Source organism: Suricata suricatta, chromosome X, assembly GCF_006229205.1.
Source record: "Suricata suricatta isolate VVHF042 chromosome X, meerkat_22Aug2017_6uvM2_HiC, whole genome shotgun sequence".
Classification (NCBI taxonomy): Eukaryota; Metazoa; Chordata; class Mammalia; order Carnivora; family Herpestidae; genus Suricata; species Suricata suricatta.
In genome coordinates this window covers 16,003,809-16,011,696 of record NC_043717.1, presented here as the reverse complement: position 1 = coordinate 16,011,696, position 7,888 = coordinate 16,003,809, and the positions used below count along the sequence as shown (strand labels likewise).

The window sequence follows — 7,888 nt, the reverse complement described above, 5'->3', positions numbered from 1 at the left end:
ATACACACACACACACACACACACACACACACAATGGAATATTACACAGCAATCAAGAAGAAGGAAATTTTGCCATTTGCAACTATGTGAATGGAACTAGAGGGTATTATGCTAAGCTAAATTAGTTAGTGGGAGAAAGACAAATGTCATATGACTTAACTCATATGAAGACTTTAAGATACAAAATAGATGAACATAAGGGAAGGAAAACAAAAGTAATATAAAAACAGGGAGAAAGACAAAACATAAGAGACTCTTAAGGGGCACCTGGATGGCTCAGTCAGTTAAGCGTCTGGCTTCGGCTCCAGTCATGATCTCACAGTTCATGGGTTCGAGCCCCGTGTCGAGCTCTGTGCTGACAGCTAGCTCAGAGCCTGGAGCCTGATTCGGATTCAGTATCTCCTTCTCTCTCTGACCCTCCCCTGCTCGTGCTCTCTCTCTCTGTCTCTCAAAAAAATAAATAAAAAACAAAAAATAAAAATAAAAAAAGAAGGCAAAAACTCATCTTTAAAGAAAAAGAGTGTCTTTTAAATATAGAGAACAAACAGAGGATTTGTGGAAGACTTGTGGGAGGGGAACGGGCAAAATGGGTAAGGGGCATTAAGAAATTTACTCCTGAAATCAGTGTTTCACTATATGCTAACTAACTTGGATGTAAATTAAAAAGTAAATAATTTTTAAAAAGGAAATGGACTTTGACTCCTTATCACAGATCACCATCATGATTAAGTCATAGTTAATTTATATTTGACCACTAGAATCCACAACTTTAGTCCACTTGTCTCTTCTGAAGTTTAGAATGCCAGATTTATCTTTCCACTTGCATGTATGCCAGAACGCTCAAGCTCAACTTGCTCAAAACTTAGATGTTATTAAAATGTAAGTTAATGGCCTCCCAATACACCTAGTTTCCAGATTAATAAGATGAGAGAGACTCTAGATATTTCTCTTGTCATAAAGTCCTATTGTTTCTACCTTTGATGACCTTGCTGATCCATACCCTCCTCCTCTTGTAGATTCTTATTAACTATTCCAGATCAGTTTCTTGTAGTTTCTTTACTGGATTAGTGCAATAACTAGATTCTAATGGCCATTCTGCTCCTACTATCATCCTCCCTGATAATTATACTCCCCTCACATTTACCACCTTGACCCCAAATGAAAATATGACCATGTAACTCTCCTGTTTAAAACTCTTCTGTTATTATTGATCTGTCAAATGTTAGAGTATAAATATCTTAAATGGCATATGAAAGCTTTTGTGTTTTGGCTTTCACCTATTTCTTTTGACTCATCTACCTACTCCCCTCTCCTGACTCCTGTTCTTTTACATTTACCCTGGGTTTTAGTCATACCAACATACTTTTAGTTCCCCAAATGGGCTGTAGCCAATTTTTGTTCCCATGCCTTTTCACATGCTGCTCCTTTTGCTGAGAAAACTCATGTCTCTGTTCTCTAGGCAGCCCTAGTCATTCTTCTAGTCTTAATATAAGTAATATATCCTCTATGAGGCTTTTCTTAACTTTCCTAAGCCACATTATAAGTGTAGCATCCTGTGTATTATAAGTGTAGTAATCATTTGTTCTGTGCCTGACATCGTGTCAAGAACTATACATATAATATCTTAAGCAATTTGTATAGTAATTTTAGGAACTAAGTATTGATATCTCTATTTTAAGTATCAGAATATTAAGGTATAGAAAGTTGCAGTGACTTTCTTGAGATCACACTGCTATCATGTAGTGGATCTCAAATTTGAACCCAAATTTGTGTCTTATCTAGACCAATGCTTATCATCATAAGATTGCTTAGGTGTATTTAAAGTCCTTTGTCTCCCTGAAGTCATTTTTGTATTTTGTAGGCCAAACAAGCAGTAGTGCCTAACATATGTATGTTATATGTTGAAGATATCAGTGTCTATGAGGGTGAGAGAAAATGCCAAAGAACAATATAATGTAGCCATTAAATCCATAGAAAAAGTTAAACCAGGGCACCTGGGTGGCCCAGTCGGTTAAATGTCCAACTTCAGCTCAGGTCATGATCTCACAGTTCGTGAGTTCAAGCCCTACATCGGGCTCTGGACTGACAGTTCAGCACCTGGAGCCTGCTTCGGATTCTGGTCTCCCTCTCTCTCTGCCCCTCTCCTGCTCGTGCTCTGTCTCTCTCTCAAAAAATAAATAAACATTAAATGTTTTAAAAAAGTTAAATCATACCATCATATTCAAAAATCTAGAAAAGCTGATTAGGAAAAAGACTGAGAATAGATGGTTATTTCTGCTTTTTTCTTCAATGTAAATAAGGACAAACAGCTATTATTTCTTAAAAACCACCAAATGACTGAAGTAAAAACAGTACAAACGTCTGTATGTACTATGTCACAACATCTATGTCCCTCACATATTGAATGGTCCATAAAGAGAAATAACTTTGGTTTCTGCCATCTGTTCCCTACATCAAGAATAAATACCATGAAAGAGACTGAGAATGCATTTTATGCAAGAACTGTCTCACAAAGAGCAGACATTAAGACTGAAATTGCAGCTCTCAGAATGAGGAGCTGAACAATAGCCAAAGATGGGAGAAATCCTAGCAGCTGGACAGTCAGGGAAAGGAAGATGAAAAATGAGTCTCATTGTTTATCTAACTTCCAAATATGGAGTCATAAAAGCCATACAATGTAATTGCAGCTCTATTGTCATTCCAGGAGTGTCTTTTCACACAACTCAAATCTACCTACCTGGGTTCTATTCTTCCCTACTGATCTTACTCATCCTTTATTATATAGTTCCAATGTCACTGCCTTTGTGATATACTCTCTGATTCCCCAGCCAGCACCCGTTTTGCTCATAAAGAACGCTACTTGCACCTTAATTTAGCAATTTTTAGCTGGATTCAAGATGAAGTTGAAGTGTCTTGAGAGCAGAGAATACTTCTTTCTTATCTTCTGTGCTCCTGGCAACTGCCTAGCACAGGGCTGAGTTCTAATTAGGCTTTCAATTAAGGCTTGTTGAATTGAAATAAATCTGTAGGTTAAAGAATTACTCAACTATAAATCTTTTTTGCCCAAATGATTTGTTCCTCTGAAGACAATTTTGAAGAATTAGAAAGTCTCAAATAGTCTCCTTTGAATTCTGTTTGCTCTTGATCATTTTTAAATGAAATATTAGCCTCTGAATTGCACACTTTATAAACACAAATAACTTCTTCATAGATACAACTCAGATGTTACATATAACCTTGACTTTCAGTTTTCCAATAGTCAATGCTGACTCTTTGTTGGATTCCCTGGAAAGCATCTGCAGCAGCTGCTTCTGGCACTACAACTATTCTTGTTGGTCAGCCTGTATTTGGTGCAGCTGTCAGGGGTCTAGGCAAGTCGGTCTCTGCCTGAGCAGAGATTTCTGACTGATGAAGCAGTCAGGAGAATGGACTTAAAATCTTGTAGTGTGGGGGAAATAGAAGTTTGGGCAGAGAAAATGAGTGATAAAACTTACGATGAGAGAGAGAGAGAGAGAGAGAGAGAGAGAGAGAGAGAGAGAGAGAGAGAGAGAAATAAAGAGAGCAATTTGTTCTCCCTATCTTAAAAGTCTCTCAATTTTTATTTATTCATTGGATTATCCATTTTAAACCCAAACTCAGCGGGGCGCCTGGGTGGCTCAGTTGGTTGAGCATCTGACTTCGGCTCAAGTCATGATCTCACAGTTTGTGAGTTCCAGCCCCGCATTGGGCTCTGTGTTGACAGCTCAGAGCCTGGAGCCTACTTCAGATTCTGTGTCTCCTTCTCTCTCTGCCCCTTCCCCACTTGTGCTCTGTGTCTCTCTCTCTCTAAAAAATAAATAAATGTAAAAGAAATTTAAAAAATAAATCCAAACTCAGACATTTTCCTAAGGTCATTTGTAAACTGGAAGAAAGAGAGAACTATTAATATCATTATGGCATATAAACACAGATATAATTACTTAACCAGCATCAATTTTCAAAGTTATGTACTACATTGTCACATCCATTAGAATAATTTTTGGCTACAAGTAACCAAAAATGCATCTCAAAATGACTTAAGCCATAGAGTGTTTATTATTTCACATAACAAAATGTCCAGAGGTAGGATGCTCCTCAGTTTATTATTTCAATTGTTCAGTAATTTATTTTATCATGAACTCTGGTTCTTTGTATTCTGTATGGTACTTCCCCTCACAGTTGTAAAATAGCTTTAGTAGCTTTTCTTCAGAGGAAGAAAATTAAAGTACTTTTATGTTTCTTATTTCTTGTTAAGAAGCATTTCCTGGATGTATCGCCATACAACTGACCAAAAGATAAGATTTCCTTTCATATTTCTCTGTCCAGTCACGGATCAGGATGAGTTGCTGGTAGAATCACTGTGATTGGCTTGATCAACTTAAGAGTCACCCATTTAAGCTAGGGATGGAGCCAGCCTTCCCTGAAGTACTGAAACACCATGTGGAGGACCATGTAGTCCCGTAGTTTGAAAGGAAACAGGGAGCAAGTCTCCTGGGGAGGCAACTCAAACTGGATGCTACAGTCACTTTCTTGGAAAAATACCAGTGGTATTTTAATAGTTCACACACACCTCATTACAATTTAAGATATTTAATGGGTGTCATGGTTACTCATTGTCAAAGAAGAGGAAAATATTCCAGTGAGACTGGGGGTTATGAGAGAATATTTGGTCCTGGGAGGAGTAAGAGAGAGAAATTGATGAAACAATAAAAGATTGTCAAAGAAAATCAAACAAGAAGGAAGGATAGAGAGATGCATGATGTTAGTAGGACCTTTGTTGTAATCCCATAATAAAACAAGGGCTCTGCATTCTGAACTCTAATTGTAGTGTTGAGCACACTTTCCAGTAACTTCTTTTTATTGAAAGGCACATTTTTCATTCTAACAGCTCAAAGAAAATGAAATACATTATTTCTCACAGTATCTTCCTATAAGGTTAGATACAAGAAAGAATTTCCAAGTGGTTCAAGTTGATTATCTTAGCATCTACATTGAATGTTTCTTTGAGTATCAACTTGTCCAGCCTAGGGGGTGTGGTTTTATCTGAAGTACTGAAGGTGGGCCAACTGAATCTGAAGGCATTATCCAGTCATAGATTTTTGCATAGATTAATTGCAAATGGGAGTGGATTTTTGCACCATACTTAAAATCCCACCATTCCACGTTGATTTCTTTTAACGTTTCTGGGGAGGAGTTACATTATAGAGAATCTCCAATGTTGGTCCCTTTTCCTCATCTCTACATACAAAAACCAGTGCTATTTTGGGGGTAGGATACATAGGATACATTGGAACATCATTTCACAACCTCTTTCTTAGAGTTTCCCCAGATAGAATGGCATTGTTTTTAACAGACACTATTTACCACTATATCCAGGTGAGAGGAAGAAGAGGCACAAGAAGCAGTCATATGATATTTTAGTTTCTGTAGAACTAAGGGCTAACTCTACCATGCCGTTTTTTTCTAGTACCTCTTGGTTCAGGCAGGGAAGGGAAAAGGCAGGGACAATTCTACTTATCAAGCTGTTTTATTGACTGCCTCTTGTCATTTCTCTCCTACAGAGATATTATGTGAGGGGATAATTTTGCTATTTATAAACAGAGAACTGCGAACATCTTTAACATCTTTATACTTAGAACAGAGTGCAGCTTCTTGTGAACAACATATTAATTCATAAGAATACATACTTTTTAAATAATGAAATTATTTATAATTTTCATTAGTGAATTTTATGTTTATTTTTTATTTTTTTAATTTATAAAAGTGAATTTTAAATGATATAATTTGTTAAAATATGAATAAGTCATTGGATTAAAATTTTTATTTATGTAATTCCTTAACTATATAGTTCTATATTACTTAATCTTGGGAGGATAGTTTCAATGTAACACTTAAATAAAATGACTTGAGTTCACATCCCATGTTGTGAGAGACTTAGCATTTCTCAGTATCTCTAAGAATTCTTACATAAGCATATGGTTCTCCTTGTCATATCTTGCTCTAATACCTACATTTCTCTACATTCTCTGTTCAGTACTGTCTATCAAAAATATAGTGAAAGCCATATATATAATTTTTAATTTTCTCATAGCCACATTATGAAAACCTGAAACAAATGAAATTAATTTTAATATTATGTCTTTTAAAACCCAGTATGTGTAAATATTATTTCGACATGTGACACCAGCTATGATTCTAGTGTTCAATATCCACATATGGCTAGTAGTTAATATACTGTACACCACAACTCTATATTCTCTTGTCTTATTTCCAATGATAGATCTTTTCCCTCTTTGCTAACCCTACCATGAACCACTGACCCTTTTCCTGATTCCTCAAAACAACTGTGAATGAAAGTTTTTGCCTATATCACTCTTTAACTTGAGGCTTGGGGAGAATTGAGGATGGTTACATTATTACTGGAAATCCCAGGTGTTAATGTGCTTCCACAAACTCTGTCATAAAGAATTTTTCTCTGACCATTTCTTCTCAAACCATGACCTCCCACTAGGATTCTAAATACATTATTAATGGTAAAGGATTATGGGCATGAAAGGAATGTATTGCAAAACTTTTCTTAAAAAGAGAAATGTCAAGGCCTTACCATCCTGCCCATCTCAAGGTCACATCTTGGAAGAACCCTTTTCTGACTTCACCAAATAAATATAAATCCTTATGGAAATGTGGCTGAATTTTTCTTAAGGCAGTCAGTATATTTTGCCTTGTAATAGTAATATATTTATTTACTAAACCCCACTTTGTCAGTCACAGAATTTAAGGCCTGCCCTGTTTTGAAGGAATGATTCTCCTCTTACACGATTATGTTTCCTTTCCTATGTAGCTCCGGAATGTCTCTGACTTGTGCCCAGCACAGGGGATCTGATCACTCATATCTAAATTTGATTTCTTGATTGATGCTCATGTCATTCTCCACTGTGTGTCTAACCAAATTGCAACCACAATCTGGTCCAGATGAACCTGTCTTGGTACCTCTGTGTGTAACCAGCCTGCCTTCCTCATGTCTGTGCATTTCTTGACACTTCTGTCATTCCATTAATCTTCCAGAGCACTTCACGGGGCCCAGGTTATTTAGTTGGAGCCAAAATATGATATGACTTAACATATTTGTATTTGATTTTAATTTTATTAATTTTATTTTTTAATATTTATTTTTGAGACAGAGTGTGAGCAGGGAAGGGGCATAGAGAGAGGGAGGCACAGAATCCAAAGCAGTCTCCAGGCTCTGATGCGGGGCTTGAACTCACGAATTGTGAGGTCATGATCTGAGCCAAAGTCAGACGCTTAACCGACTAAGCCATCCAGGCGCCCTTAATTTTTATTTCTTTTACAAAGAGAGTGTGTGAGAAGAGGAGAGGAGCAGAATCTTCAGCAGTCTCTACACTGAGTGTGCAGCATGATGTGGGGCTTGAAGTCACAAACCATGAGATCATGACCTGAGCCAAAACCAAGAATTGGACACTTAACTAAGCCACCCAGGTACCTCTGTTAAAATTTTTTTTTATTATCACTAAACATAAAATATAAAGTTTCAATTAAAATGTATGTCTTAATGATGAAAATGGGGCTTTTTTTCATTTGCTTATGTGTTTAAAGATAACTACAACTTGTCACTAGAATGAAACAAGGGTCAGGATCATTTATCTTTCAGTTTTACATGTTATGTATATGAGCATTGAGCAAGCTTTTACACATGGAGGAATAGAGAAGAAGGACTTTAGTTATAACAATGCCACTCAATTCTTTGAATGTCTTCTGAGTTCTCTTCCCAAAATTACATATGGTTTATCTTTAAAAACTACTTCTCCTGATCTGTCAACCAACAACTTGATTAAGTACTTTTTTCAACTTT

General features: G+C 36.5%; 1 long non-coding RNA gene across 1 annotated transcript in view; it reads left to right on the top strand.

Annotated features, from left to right (window-relative positions):
• The window catches only part of LOC115284089, a 240,562-nt gene extending 233,091 nt beyond the window's left edge, over positions 1-7,471 (top strand). The window contains exon 3 of the long non-coding RNA XR_003905112.1: positions 7,372-7,471. This is a non-coding gene — a long non-coding RNA (uncharacterized LOC115284089). The remainder of the gene's footprint in view (positions 1-7,371) is intronic.
• Positions 7,472-7,888: the final 417 nt, after the last annotated feature.